Below are 14,319 nucleotides of genomic sequence, written 5' to 3'. Positions count from 1 at the left end.
CACCCTTAAACTTGTGTATACACCTCTTGAGATGGTTGCAGCATTCATCTGTCTTGGTCTGGACTCTAACATCATGGCACATCTTCACTTGGCAATAGTTGCTCACCTTCCTAGAAATACATCTGAGTGTATTTCAATGGAATTGGGGATCACATTCAAGATGAGAAACATTTTAAAATGATCTTCTGTGGTCTGATTGTCATACAGCACATAAGCCTGGCATTCCAACATGGGTGTGTACACTTGTGATATCCACTGTATATAGGTGTTGATATAGCTGGTAGTGGTAGGCATGGACAGAGGGTCATAACACAAGTGGATAATTCTCTGCTTAATACCTGATAATCATGCCTACTCCAGTACCCACATCAGTGTCAGGGGAATGCAACCACCAGAAGCTGTACACATATGTGTCTGTTGTATGCACTGACACTGATATTACACACATGTGCAACATGCATAACCTATTTACTTGACTGCTTGAAACACATGTGATTAGTTTTGTGCTTTCCAGCTGAACATATGCATACATACATGTGCTCAGGGGATACCTGGTATACATTTATGTAGAATGTAAGTATGGCACACTGTATTTACAGTCTTGCTGCTCAATCATATTTCTCAACCTGTTACAGCAGTACGTCTGGACAATGGCACACATAAATGGGTGTCAAAAGGGACATCAGAATTGATACTGTATCAATATAGCTGCACCATACATTAGTACGTTGATTGCACAGTAGGGCTTGACATCACTGTGATAACCTAGAAGATGTCCAACAGTCATAAGTATGCTATTATGTTACAATGCCATTGCCCACAGACCTGCCAGGGGTTTGGCTGACATAGCACAGGTATATGTGTATATGACTACAGATATCAGTCACAAATGTGCTTATTGTCCAGCAGAACACTGTACAGTTGAATGTTATTAATTCAATATATCACATGCAGTTCAACATACATGTCTGCAACAGTACTCTACTATGCACATGCCCTCTTTAGGAGTCTTAGCTTTACAAGGCAAAGATGTTTCACACTCATAATCACAGGTAACATGGATATGGAAAACATCCCATCAACTGGCCTAGCAGTGGCACAGTCACAACTGTTTGACAGACACCCCTGTGGTTGTCATATATGAGCTGTCCTTTCCCAGATGAGTCAGGTTCCTGAGCTGTGATCCCACCTCACAACCTCTCAGAGTATCACATCTGGACAATGCCTAAAATGATGGAGGGATAAATAGGAACAGATTTTAAATATACCTGTTACAAACATAGGAAGTTCATAGAATGATACATTTAGCATTACAGTGAATATTCTTAAGAATGTGGAGTCTTAAACTCAAGTCTCTGCCGATACCCGATGACTTCAATCCTCAGCTATTTGCCAGAAAAGTACAGATCTCAGGAGGAACAACCAAATATACATGATGGTAAAACGTGAACATTCTGGGAGGATCTGTACAGTTGAGAGGTATGTCTGTAATATCTCCCACAGCAGAGAGGACCAGATGCTATGGCCATAACAGCTGTTTAGCAGGACATTAGTACAGCATGTCTTGTTGGGACATATATTCCTCCAAATCATATTTCCCATTACAGACCAAGTACAACATTCAATTACTTGCTTACATGTTCCACTTACTTTTTTTTCATTCTTCTTTTTTCAATTTCATGTTTTATTTGTTTTCTCTCTCACACACACTCTCTCTCTCACTCTGTGCACTATAGGGATAGAGCTTTTTTGAATAGGTGGCAGCATGGCTTTTTGTAGGTGATGCTCATGACCAGGTGATGGCCTGTGCACCTTTTGGGGTTCCCCACTTGCTAATTGCATGCAGAGCAGTTGTGTAGTTCTTCCAATAGCCAGTGTCATGGCAACACACTCCTATAAATGAGTACTCTATGTGGGCCTTTTCCCTTACTTGTGAGGAAGACATCCTGGAGGTGTGTGAGCTACTACCTCTTACAACAAGACTTGTGGAGACAAGACAACTAAATGGTGGGGAAGGTTCAAGACTTAGGAGTAGAATGTTGTTAACATAATTTAACAGCTACCTACACTAAGAGTATAATTTGATAATTTATTTTCTTTTGTAAGGGTAAACATACATACATGCATTAAGGTATACTCAAATGATCAACTAAAGATGGCTCACACCCAGACGGACTATCCCAGTCAACAATTGTAAAATAAAATACAATAAATAAATGTGAGTATTTCTGTTATATGTTTGGAATACTGCTAGTTTAACAGGGTTAGTCTGCACATGCTACTTCTGCATGGGTTTCAGTCTGACAAAGTTCTGTCTCTGCATAGCTCTCAAATGTAGGGCCGTCCACATATGCTTACACACAGCCTTAAATGTGTTTAATCTGTGTAGGCATTGCTTAGTGCTGCGTAAACAGGCTTAATCCCACTTACTACTGCTTAAAAGAGGTTACTTACCCCTGTGCTAATTTCTTTAAAAGAAAAGAAAAAAGGGGTGATAGGAAAGTGCTGAAAAAGGGGGCATGCAGAGGGAAAGAAAATAAAAAAGTAGCTGGGGATGTGCAGGATGGGTTTAGGGAAGGTCCATAGCGGTCCATTTCTTCTACAGCAACAGTTGTGCATATATACTGAATTTGGAGGTACATTTGGACACTCAAACCCATGAGAGAGAGCTGAGGACAACAATAATGTGTTGTGAAGCCAATCAGACCAGATTACATGTGTCCAGTGGACACGTGTGTGAAATGGACAGCTATGCCCTTTTCTTTTTTAAGGCAAGTGTGGGATGTTGGGGAAGGATAGTAGGTATATTTGGGGAGGTAGGTTGGGTAGGAAGACAGACAAGACAGCATACAGGGGCAGTATATGACACATGTGGGGGGTAAACACCTTTGACGGGTAGGGGTGTTTTGAAATCAGAAGGCCATGAGCCCCCAAATGGAAACAGTGGGACTGAGGCCCCCACCCATGGGCAGTCACCACTGCACCTTCACGGCCCCGAAGGTGACTGTGCTGGGGACTGAGCAGGAGGTGCAGGCTGACACTCTAATTGTGACACATGGCCCTCAAGCTGGTGTAGCAGATCTCCAAACTCCTTTTGGAGCTCGCTACACACCAATCCCCAGACCTGGATTTGGGTGACGATATCCCATCCATGCCCATTCCCAGGGGGGGTGAGCCCCATCCCCTGAAGTGGTTCCACCCGAAGGTGGTGCAGGAATAGTGGATGAGGAGGTCCCAGGGTGGGTCCCAGACATGCTGGGACCCGGTGCCATGGCCAAATGAGGTGGGAGAGGTGGGTCTGCTGAGACCGGCCTTCCCAAATGTGCTATGGTGTTACAATTTTAGAACATATGTGGGTTAGTAATAGTCAACACAATACAGGATTAGGTATAACAGCATGCATAAGTACTCCCATTAACCCAAAACAACAGATTTGGAACAGTTGCACAGCAAACAGAACACATGCATATATGGAACCACAGTGGCCATTACAACGGCATGCAGGTTGCATTGATAGCAACAGGCCACCAATGATAGTATTTCAACATGGAACATTAATATAAACACATTTCAATATTTGTTAAACAATAGGACATATGTCCCAACAGTAGGTTTGATGTAAAACATACCCATTGATTTGTGTGCTTAGATTACTGTTGCAGATATGGTGGGGGGAATGTCAATTAACAACTTGTATATCCTTGCAGTACTCATAACTTTAATGATCATTGCTCTAATCATTACTCTACAGGTATTATTACAATACCTATGACCTTGGTTTGGCCAGGGGTATGTCTGTACACAGTGTATAATTCAACCGTCTTATAGCTACTTTCTACTTCTCTTACCTGGAAGACCTGTGGGGGAATGTTTGTTTATACTACCTGACTGTTTCTACACATATTCACAAAATCCTAGTTGAAATTATGCTTACAGCTTACTACCACTCCTGGGATTCGAACCATGGTTGTGTCTGCTAAAAATACAACAAGTTCTATATCATCAGAGTGCGCTACTAAGAAACTGCTGTCCTTTTCTTCAGTGTTTTCTGTCTAAGTCTCTCTTGGTTGTACAATCTGACCTTGTAATTACAACATTCTTTTCAGACATTCTAGACATATTTTTATGTAGCACAGTGTTGGAAACAGTGGTTAACACAACATTACTATTCAGATATCAGATCTTGGTGAATGCAACATTTCATGCCATACAATACCAGAGTAAACACAATCAGTCCAGTATTCGGCAAACACTTTTATTTAAATATGACCTATATGGGACTATTACTGTCATATTGTCTGGTTTATTCAGTAAAAACCATACACATTTTTTATACTGCCAGGTGACATTGTACTCCTTTATATTTATTTGGTATGACTACTACAAGCAGGATTGTTACTCACCAGCCTCGTGACACCGCCATTGTAACCTACTGGCATGGGCTTCCTGGTTCACAGCCCACTCAGCTGGAGCTGTAATGAAAAGAGAGAAACATTTAAGCATAACTAGCCATCACATACATAGGCTAGACTTTGGTAAATAGTTATTGCTATGAATACTTACACACTGCTGGGACATCTCCCCTCTCTCTTGCTTCTTGGGCCCACTGTTCCAAGAGCTCAGTTTTCTTCCATTTCAAGTTGGCATAGTGGTGCCAGACCTGCTCACCAGTCCGAAGGATACCAGTGGCACTGGTGAGATCATAGGTGAGACTTTCCCAGGCTTCCGCTTTACATTGGGAGCCCTGGTACTGCTGTTGCAGCAGTCTCATATCATGTTTTTTACCACGAGTCCTACCATGACCTTGTATTCCTGTATGCCCCAACACTGCGCCCAAAAGCACATGCCCTCTCCAACACCTGCCATACTGCCTACAGTGGAGCGCTACAACCAGTTATGAGCTGTATTCCCACTTGTGGGGATTTAATACGGCTAAGTTCTCACCCTTTGCTGTGATTGGATGGTTTTGAAAATGTTGAGCTAAGCTAAGCTACGGGGAAACCTGCCAAGTTATGGTTGGCAGAGCTTAAAGGGGCAGGTTCAGCATTGCTTATCAATTGGCAAATCCACTTATCTCAGCTACTCATTGCTTAGTATTTATATGTACACAGTGCTTACACCCAGTCAGCATAGCTGTGCAATGCTTAGCATTGCTTATGTTTTATTTTATTGGACTACCACCTGTATCGGATTGCTTCATCATTCATTACATAGTATAGATTTATTTACCTTCCCTGACATCCCCCAATGTGCTGTAATTACATTTATTCTTGTGTGACTATACTGTATGCGGCACTTGTGTTTATATGGGGTTTCACTACTTTATTACACTGACACCTCACATCTGGGCCTAAGACACTACTCTAGCTGAGAAAAAATAAGTTACTTCCTACATAAATATACAAAAAAATTAAAATTGTAATGTTTACACATACAACATGGCAATGGCTTTGGTGAGGCTTGAACCATGAAGGACTACAGGTAAGGTATACACTCTAACCACTACACTATTGCACTTATGTTTATGCTGAATGTCTATTGCTATTTAACTTATCGTGCCATTTCAGCTGGGCTAAGCATAGCTAAGCAACAGGCACACCCACGCAGCTATGCTTAAACTTTATTGCATATGTGAAAAAAAAATGTATTTGTTGTGTTTTTTACTTTGTACCATTCAGAATATCCATGCTAATGCTAAACCTGTTATTCTATGAATTTTCTGGCTTTTTAGGGATGACTGTCCCTTATGGCTTTGTCCCGATTCCTTATTCTGACGGGTTGAGAGGTCTGCGTTGTATGCTTCATACCCAGATGAAAATTCATGCTAATGCTAAACCTGTTACTCTATTAGCTTTCTGGTTTGTAGGGATGATTGTCCCTTATGGGTTTGTCCAAATTTCTTACCCTGATGGGTTGGGGGTGTTATAAGCATTCTCACTCTATTTAAATTGCTGTATGGCAATTCTGGTGTGCAGGGGACATGTGTATTGTGAAAATACTGCTCTCAGACACACCCCCTGCACTCGTACACAAAACCGTGTCTGTTTTACAGCACGGCAGCATGCCTTCATGAATATGCATCGCATGCTGCCATGATGCATGGGAATGGCCCCTTCCATGCAAGAATAAGCTATTCTTGCATGGAAGTTTGCTGAATCCCGGGGAGAGTCTTTTGTTTATATTCACAAGTACCTGTTTTATATTAAGGAGTATAATTAATTAAATTAACTGTTGTAATTAGTAATTTGTTTTACATTCTTTCACAAATAGCCTTTTCCCAACACTAGTTAATATCAATGGTTTTATAAACCAGGAATTTTGTCTATCATTTTATCTTAAAGTTCAAAATTCCCAAGAAAAATCATATTAAAAAAAAAAAAAAAAAGTCCTGTTGCTCTTAGTTTTCTTCTAACTTTGACTCTTGGACAAGCCCAGTGCATAACAATAGTATCAACTCTACTTTCTTCACACCCTCAGCATGTACTGTTCATTTATCACTCATCTCTATAGTTTTCACTTTATATGGATCAAGATATCATACATGGAGGACCCGTGTATGCTGGATTCAAATCAAGCTCTATTTTGTAATACCCCAGGCCTTATTCTGTATCACTTCCTACTGTTCCTCTTAACTAAGAGTTCATCTTTCTGCTCCTTGCCACATAGAGTGTATTCTTCTAACTTACGGTAGGCTTGTCCTTACCTATAGATCACTCCTATTTCCCCTTTTATGATATTCATCCACTCCAAACAAGGAATTTTTTTACATTCTGTCTGCTTATTTAAACACAGAAAGAACAATTGATTGCAATAGTTTTTAAGCATTCCATTGTGAGGAAGGCAAACTGATATTATTTACAACATGTTCAAGTTTTAACATCACATACTTGTGATTGTTTTAATTGATTTTATTTCACATATATGATCCCAAGCTGTTTATTCTATTTCACATATATGATCCCTAGCTGTGATACCTTCTGTTATCCAACTATCTTAGTCTTTGTTATAAATCCCTTTCTCATATTTATCCTCATAAATTACGAGTAATATAATTGTTTCAGTCACAGCTCCAGATCTTCATATGAAGTAAAATAGACAGATACATTCAGAGCTGTTCCTTAATTTCCAAAAGTCCTGAATATTCTTTCTCAAAGTCTTCACCTCTGAGCCTCTCACATTGTCACAACTTCTCAGCTTTTCTTTTATTGAATTTAGGCCTAACATTAATTTAATTTGCAATGCTATCAAACTCTTGAGTGGATACTTAATGTCCAGGTGATTAAAAGACAGTTTTAATATTCTTGTAAAGCTTTCCTAAGCATGCAGACAGTAGCTACTATAGCATCAGAGTACCTTAGGGAGCCCTCCAATTGCTGTCATCAGAATAGATGTCTCAAGCTTTGTTACAGACCTTACTGCAACTCATAGGTTCATAGATTAGTACTAAGCTAACTGCCCTTGCGAGCCATTTTAAGCTTAGCCAATTATCTCTTGTGAGACTCAAACCCTGCACCTTGTGTTTGTAAGGTAAACACCTTAACCTGTAGGCCACCCTCCCAACCCATTCCACTGGAATTTGCTACTATAAAGAGAAGCCTGGTATGCATACACATTTTAGAACTTAGTGGAGACTTTCTTTGCCTCTACTGTCTTTATCCAGTTTTTACCACTTAGATCATATGTCAGTGATTTGACTTATAATATAGGTCATGCTCTACTTGCACAGAAACAGCAACATTTCCTGGATGGACTCTTTCATACAGTATCTGATTACTCACTCTCAGGATTCCAGAACCCCCTAGTTACTCTTCTCAGCTCCTGCTAATTCTCTCTCCTCAAGGATGAATGTTATATAAATGAATAAATCCAATTGAATCCACTTTGTTTGCTATGTCTACTCATATTAGATGTCTTCATTTCTTCTCTTTTTTTCTGAGTATATAAGCGTAGACCTTTAATGTCCTATCATTTTCCAGAGCCCAGGTCACTTTATATGCTTATCCCCTCTTACCAATAAATCAGAATTGTTTTAGTCTTTGATGTTAGCCAAAAGTCCTCTTTGCAGCATGTGCCCAGACTTGACTCCTTCTGTAATTCATATGGTGTTACGTGTATCAGTAGTGTATCTAAATACAACTGCAAATTATTTTTATGAAACCCATTGCTCCTACTACTATTGAAACTGTCTGAAGATCCTGCAAATCCTGGCATTTTATGACTTTGTGTCATTCTGTACATAAGGTACTGCAGTCACTGGCTATAGCAATTTCGATGATCAATGATACTTTTGTCATCTTTTCACTATATCTGGTTTTCTCACATCTAATTTCTGAACTGTTGGTAATGGGTGATGCCATGAGATATAAACTTCATCATTCTCTGTAATGCTTTGTGGCTCATGTTTCCAATGCTTCTCAACTACTTCTATATTGTAATGCTTGCATAATCCACAATGTAACAATCTTGCTACATTATTATGCCTTTCAGTATACTGGCCTCCTGCCATTAGTATATCACACCCAACAACAAGATGTGCAACTGTTTCCAATTCTGTTTTACAGAACCTGTATTTGTCTGTTTCTCACACATGTTCAATAGACTTTGTAAACCAACATGTATGTAATCCACTATCCTGGGCCATCAATATTAACCTCTCATCTTTTAGTTTAAATTAGCCTCTCATTAACCATTCCTGCATCACATCCTGATCAACATGATGTTGTTCTAGGATTTTTTATGTACTTAAAGCTGTATCTATGCCATTTCTAAATTTCTTGCCTTCTCTTTATATTCTTTCTTTTGGTGCTCCATTATTTTTGTCTACTTCTGGTTTGATTTCCATTTCTGCTTGACACTAATATGCTTCTGATAAAGTAAGCAGGAAAGTTATCTTAGACTTCTTCAAATGTTTTAAAACTTTCACTATGTTTGCATCTGGTGAAGTCAGCAGATATGTATGCAACCCTATGATTTGATATATATATATATATATATATATATATATATATATATATATATATATATATATATATATATATATAAATCAATTTTGAGGATGCCCATACCTACTTCACAGTGAAGAATATATAATCTTGGTATACACTGATTTTTATAAATCATTTGTTAAGCATGAAGCATTTTTCTTGTTTTCCTGTCCAACTGATCCACTACCTTTTGGGGCCAATCAATCTAGAAAAAAGAAAAAAATCAAAATCATGTGCCATCCAACAGTAAGATATAAAATGAGCACTTTCATTCCTTTTATTATTCTGGAACTTCATCAGATTCAAAAACAGGTGCTAACAAGATATTTGTGAGGTTATAAGAATGATTACATGGAATACTGCTTCTCAGAAATGAGAAGGGCTCAGTAATAATCCATCCTTGAAATGGACACATTTTTAAAATTTTTTTTGAATTTACGTTTTGACAATCTGATCAGCATTATATCTTTGAATTTTTCACATTCTGTTTATAACTCATTCAGTGTATATGTTCATTAAATCTAACACCTCTTGCTAGAAATATTTCCTGTAGTCAGCTGAAAGGTTGTAGAATGAATGTGATAAGAAGCATTTTGATTGTTAAACCAACAATTTAGACGGAATTATGTTATTTTTTTAATATTTGTTAACCTCAAATCCTATATATGTGAGATCAAGTTAGTGTATCTAGTCAGTTCTGATATATTTTAAAAGATGTGAAGAAACTAAAATACCAGTAGAAAATCCAGGACAGCATGGACAGGATATAGAAACTTCACATGTACAGTGGATACAAATCAGGCTTGAGCACCCAGCCTTGGAGCTGGGAGGCATAATTCTTACCATTGAGTCACCGTGATCTATTTATTATTATTTGGATGTTGGACACACTGTCAAATAGAAATTTATTCAGTGGTGTGTTCAGGTATGGAAAGAGTGCAAATGTATTTATAAATAGCAGGAAATTTGAATTGTGTGTAAGGTAATTGGTTTAGGGTGGGAATGCAGGCAGGTGTATGTGGGTTAGAGTAGGAGTAAGGGCTAAGTAAGGTGATAGAGTTAATGGTGTGTGCATCGGCATGTGTGTGTGTGTGTGTGTGTGTGTGTGTGTGTGTGTGTGTGTGTGTGTGTGTGTGTGTGTGTGCATTTGTGCATGCTTGCATGCACTCAAATGCTTACTGCTTAGCATTAGAGTAAGACCTAGATAAATATATAGATTTACTGGTGTGTGTGTGTGTGTGTGTGTGTGTGTGTGTGTGTGTGTGTGTGTGTGTGTGTGTGTGTGTGTGTGTGTGTGTGTGTGTGCTTGTGCATGCCTGCATACACTCAAATGCTAACTACTTAGCATTACAGTAAGACCTAGATAAATAGATAGATTTACTGGTTTGTATGAGTACCTGTATGTGTGTGTGTGTGTGTGTGTGTGTGTGTGTGTGTGTGTGTGCACACGTGTGTGTCTGTCTGTGAGTATTTGTGTATGTGTGGGAGTAGTGAACATTACAGTTTAAGATTTTGCAGATTTTTTTAAAGTCTTGCTTAAGGACTTATTGGAAAACATTGCTTGAGTGGTTACAATCCATTTATTTCATATTACTATCATGATTTGAGGAAAGCACATAATCAATGGTTTCATGATTATATTTTTTTCTCTGTGCTGGTCAAATATGTAATTACCAAAACAGTCCCTGAGGTCTTTCTTCATTTCATTTTTATAGTATAACTGAAACTCTTACATAACCAGCTTTTTATTCTTGGTTAGCTGCAGACAAAAGAAACTTAAGGAATATGTACCTGTATAGGCAGTTTATTTAATTGTTATATAAACTGCCTGTACAGGTACACATTCCTTAAGTTTCTTTTGTCTTCAGCTAACCAAGAAAAAAAGCTGGTTATATAAAATAAAGATTCTTGTTCAGCTTTTGTAGTGGTTCCATGATGGAATAAGAACAGAATCTGACAGGAACACTGAAAAATATGTTTGTTTTAAAGAAATATTAAAAAAGGCTTTTACTTGTAAGGTGCATTGCTGCTACTATAAAGATCTCTTCACAGGCTTTACCTAATACTATGCTGAGAATCACTTGTACCAAGCTTTATTAACTCTCCTACTAAAATGAATGATATTTAATGGTTTTACAAAGGCGAATTAACTAAGAGATCTTATGAATGTGCAATTCTGATAGTGTTTTCTTTGTCAAGAGTGGTTATCTGATTCCATTGCACTGAAGATCGACACGGAGCTAGCTGCTGCTTTGCACTATAAATTAAATGTAACCAGTTAATGGATGTACATAGTTAATATGCAGTGCTTAAAATAGTGTTTTCATTGTTGATATTTGCAAATCTTATGCCACAGTTTAGTGACATGTGTCTTATCATCAAGTCATATGTCCCTGAATAAGCAGTTACTGTACTGATGAATCATTCTATTGACCTGACTTGTTTACCCTTTCAGAAACATTTGCTGCATTATGAGGGTGGGTTACAGGCAAAGATCAATTGGTCTTTTGACTTACTTGTCTTGCAATTTCTGATTTTTTGCACGTGCCTTTGCATCTTTGTATTTGCCTGTGTGCTCGTATTATTACAGAAACAGGTCTTCACATCAGTTTAGTTGTCTAGATAATAAATGCCTAAAATATAAATGCTGATGCATCAGCGATTTATGACTGAAACTTTAATTAAGAAGGAAATTCCTTCTAATTTGTCTGCTGAAGGATTATTTAACCTCATTTGGGAAACATCCTTTAGATACTTGGAAGACAGTACATACTAAAATATTGTACTGACTGTTATTCAGTATACTGGTCATTATATTATGTCTGCACAAAGCACTTCATGATACCCAGTGATATAATTATACAGTAAACAATAAATATGTAAAGAGCATGCATCACATTTTATAGGTTAACTGTAACGATTAAAAAAAAAAATGAACAAATGCCACTTGATTTGAATAAAAAGAAAATATACTAATGATTGTCATTAACTAGTATACAGATTATGAAAATAGCTCACAAAGTACCATTTTCAAAAAATAATCTAATTGTTTTCTGACATATAGTTGCTAAAGAATGAGTGTAATAAATGAAAACATTAACCAACAAAACAGAAATGGTAAAAGCAGTGATAGCCACCTTTCTACCCTACATGCAAACAATATGATAACTGTAAGCAATTCCAATAGACAATCGCAGAGTCCCTGAGATCTGTAGCTTACATATCTAGTGCTATGTGCGTTGTGCTATTTGACATACATCTTACATCCTTCTGATGTTTAAGTTGTACTAGCTTTCTGTCTTGTAAGATATACATCATCTTCATTACACATTTCTTTGTGTCATATGTATTTTAAAATATTACTGAGATAACATATGCCCCTACACTCGTTATTAAAGAAAATCTTATCTTTTTTTTACTTATATGTTTTGCAACTAAAAACTTTACCAAGAATAATTTTTGCAAACTGGAATATTCAAAGTCCCCATGAATCCTTTGTTAGAAACTTGATTCTTTTCCAAGGCCATCTTAAAATTGCCAGAACAAGAGTAAACAGTATCTTCCTACACCTTGAGTTACAATTAAGCCTAGTCAAAATGTTTTTCAATAACTGTTTGCAAGAGACAAAAACCAATGTTGTACCAAAAACATCACGTCAGTCTTTCATACATTAAGAGATAATATTAGTATATATAATTCATGAAGTATTCCAAAATATATGTTTTGATGCATGAAAATTCTTCTGTTACTACATATTCCAACATCCCATTTTATAAATTGCGCAGCTTATGAGTCTATCACTTCGTTAAATGTTTATTTAATTGAATAAGGTAGTTCACTGCATTGGAACTTCAACATGTAGGGTTCAATGATTAGTTATTCTATCAAATAAACGTTCGACGAGCTGATATAGACCCCTTGTTTGCAGAAACACTGAATTTAATGTGACGTTACTATAATTTAAAGAGGTATAGTTACAGACCTAATTAAAAGAATATTATAGTGAAGAGAAGGCTTCAGTGGCATAGATAAATCAGTGTTTTCTGAATTTCAGTGACTTAATCTATATATATTGGCTATCACACTTAGTGACTACTGTTCAGTGCACTTAATTTAGAAACTGACTTTCAGATATGTGAATTAGTAAGTCCTTATTAAGTGAGAAATATTTATATATGCAATCTGCCTGCATTAAATTTAAACAATTTTTATTACGAATATTTAACAATAGTGATAAACCACCAAAAATTTAAAATAAGCAATATAAAAAAGTCACTTATAAAAGAAAAATTCCTTACAGTTATTAAAAAAAAGGATGAACTATTTTTGCTATTTACAAAAGATTTTATTAGGCTGTAGCATTAACAAAGAAATTAAAAGAATACTGCTTTCAAAGCTGCTAAAACAAAAACATGAAATAACGTTTGCCGGTCAGGTATATGAAAATGCAAATTTAGAAGATTTCGGCTAAACGTCATAGTTAGAGGAGTTTGATGTTTACAATTTCACACAAGAAAACAAGTTATACTTCAGGTCTGCAGCTGAAAATGAATTTTACTTCATTTGCCTTGGGCATATGAATATGGTTAAGCTATAATAACAGAAGAATATAAAACAGATTGCCAGCCATAACCAATTTGCTATGATTCTAAGAAATTCAACTCAGAAGAGAAGCTCTCAAGGTGAATCTGTGAATCTACTTTAAGAACACACAAAAACCAGAGTTATGATTAGTGACCTCATTATAGTTCTTTATAATGCAAGGTGGGTTTTAGCCATAAAAGCTGCCACACCCTTCATGCCACCATGCAAATCACAGCTTTAACTGTACTCTGTATGTTGCAACATGAGACTAAATAACTTTCGCATGTAGTTTTAAGACATCAGAAAGGAATATAACACACTTATAGTTTTACCACTTTCAGAGTGTAGTCAGTGCATTCCATATTTTAGTAATCATAATTGCTAATTAGAAACATACAGATCCAAATATGATTTATTTTTAGTTGCTTACAGCTGTATAACTGAGTAGCTGCCATTTTAGTGGTACCATGGAGTAGGATTCCAAATGCATATGACCATGCAAAGTCTTTTACATATTAAAACATATTAGTAATATTAGCATTATTATCTGAGATATATTATTAATTGCATATGGAGATAATCTGAGAAATACATATCTAAGCTTATGCTGTTCATTCTTATTTCTAGTAAATGCAGAATCAACAGTATAGCTGCAAATCTGTCTGAGCTAATGCAGTGCATATTTGTCTTCTAATAAACATTTAGATCATATAGTTAAATGAAAAACAGATACAATTAGATACAATATATA

At 36.8% G+C, this 14,319-nt stretch overlaps 1 protein-coding gene across 3 annotated transcripts in view; it reads right to left on the bottom strand.

Moving 5' to 3' along the window:
* LOC122796246 (nebulette-like) overlaps nucleotides 1–14,319 on the bottom strand; it is a 1,283,698-nt gene that overhangs the window by 957,275 nt on the left and 312,104 nt on the right. The window lies entirely within an intron of this gene.

This window comes from Protopterus annectens, chromosome 3.part0 (genome assembly GCF_019279795.1).
Source record: "Protopterus annectens isolate FY-2018-M chromosome 3.part0, PAN1.0, whole genome shotgun sequence".
In the NCBI taxonomy this organism is placed as follows: Eukaryota; Metazoa; Chordata; order Ceratodontiformes; family Protopteridae; genus Protopterus; species Protopterus annectens.
Note: the sequence above shows the minus strand (reverse complement) of the source record. Positions and strands in the feature narration are given on the sequence as shown.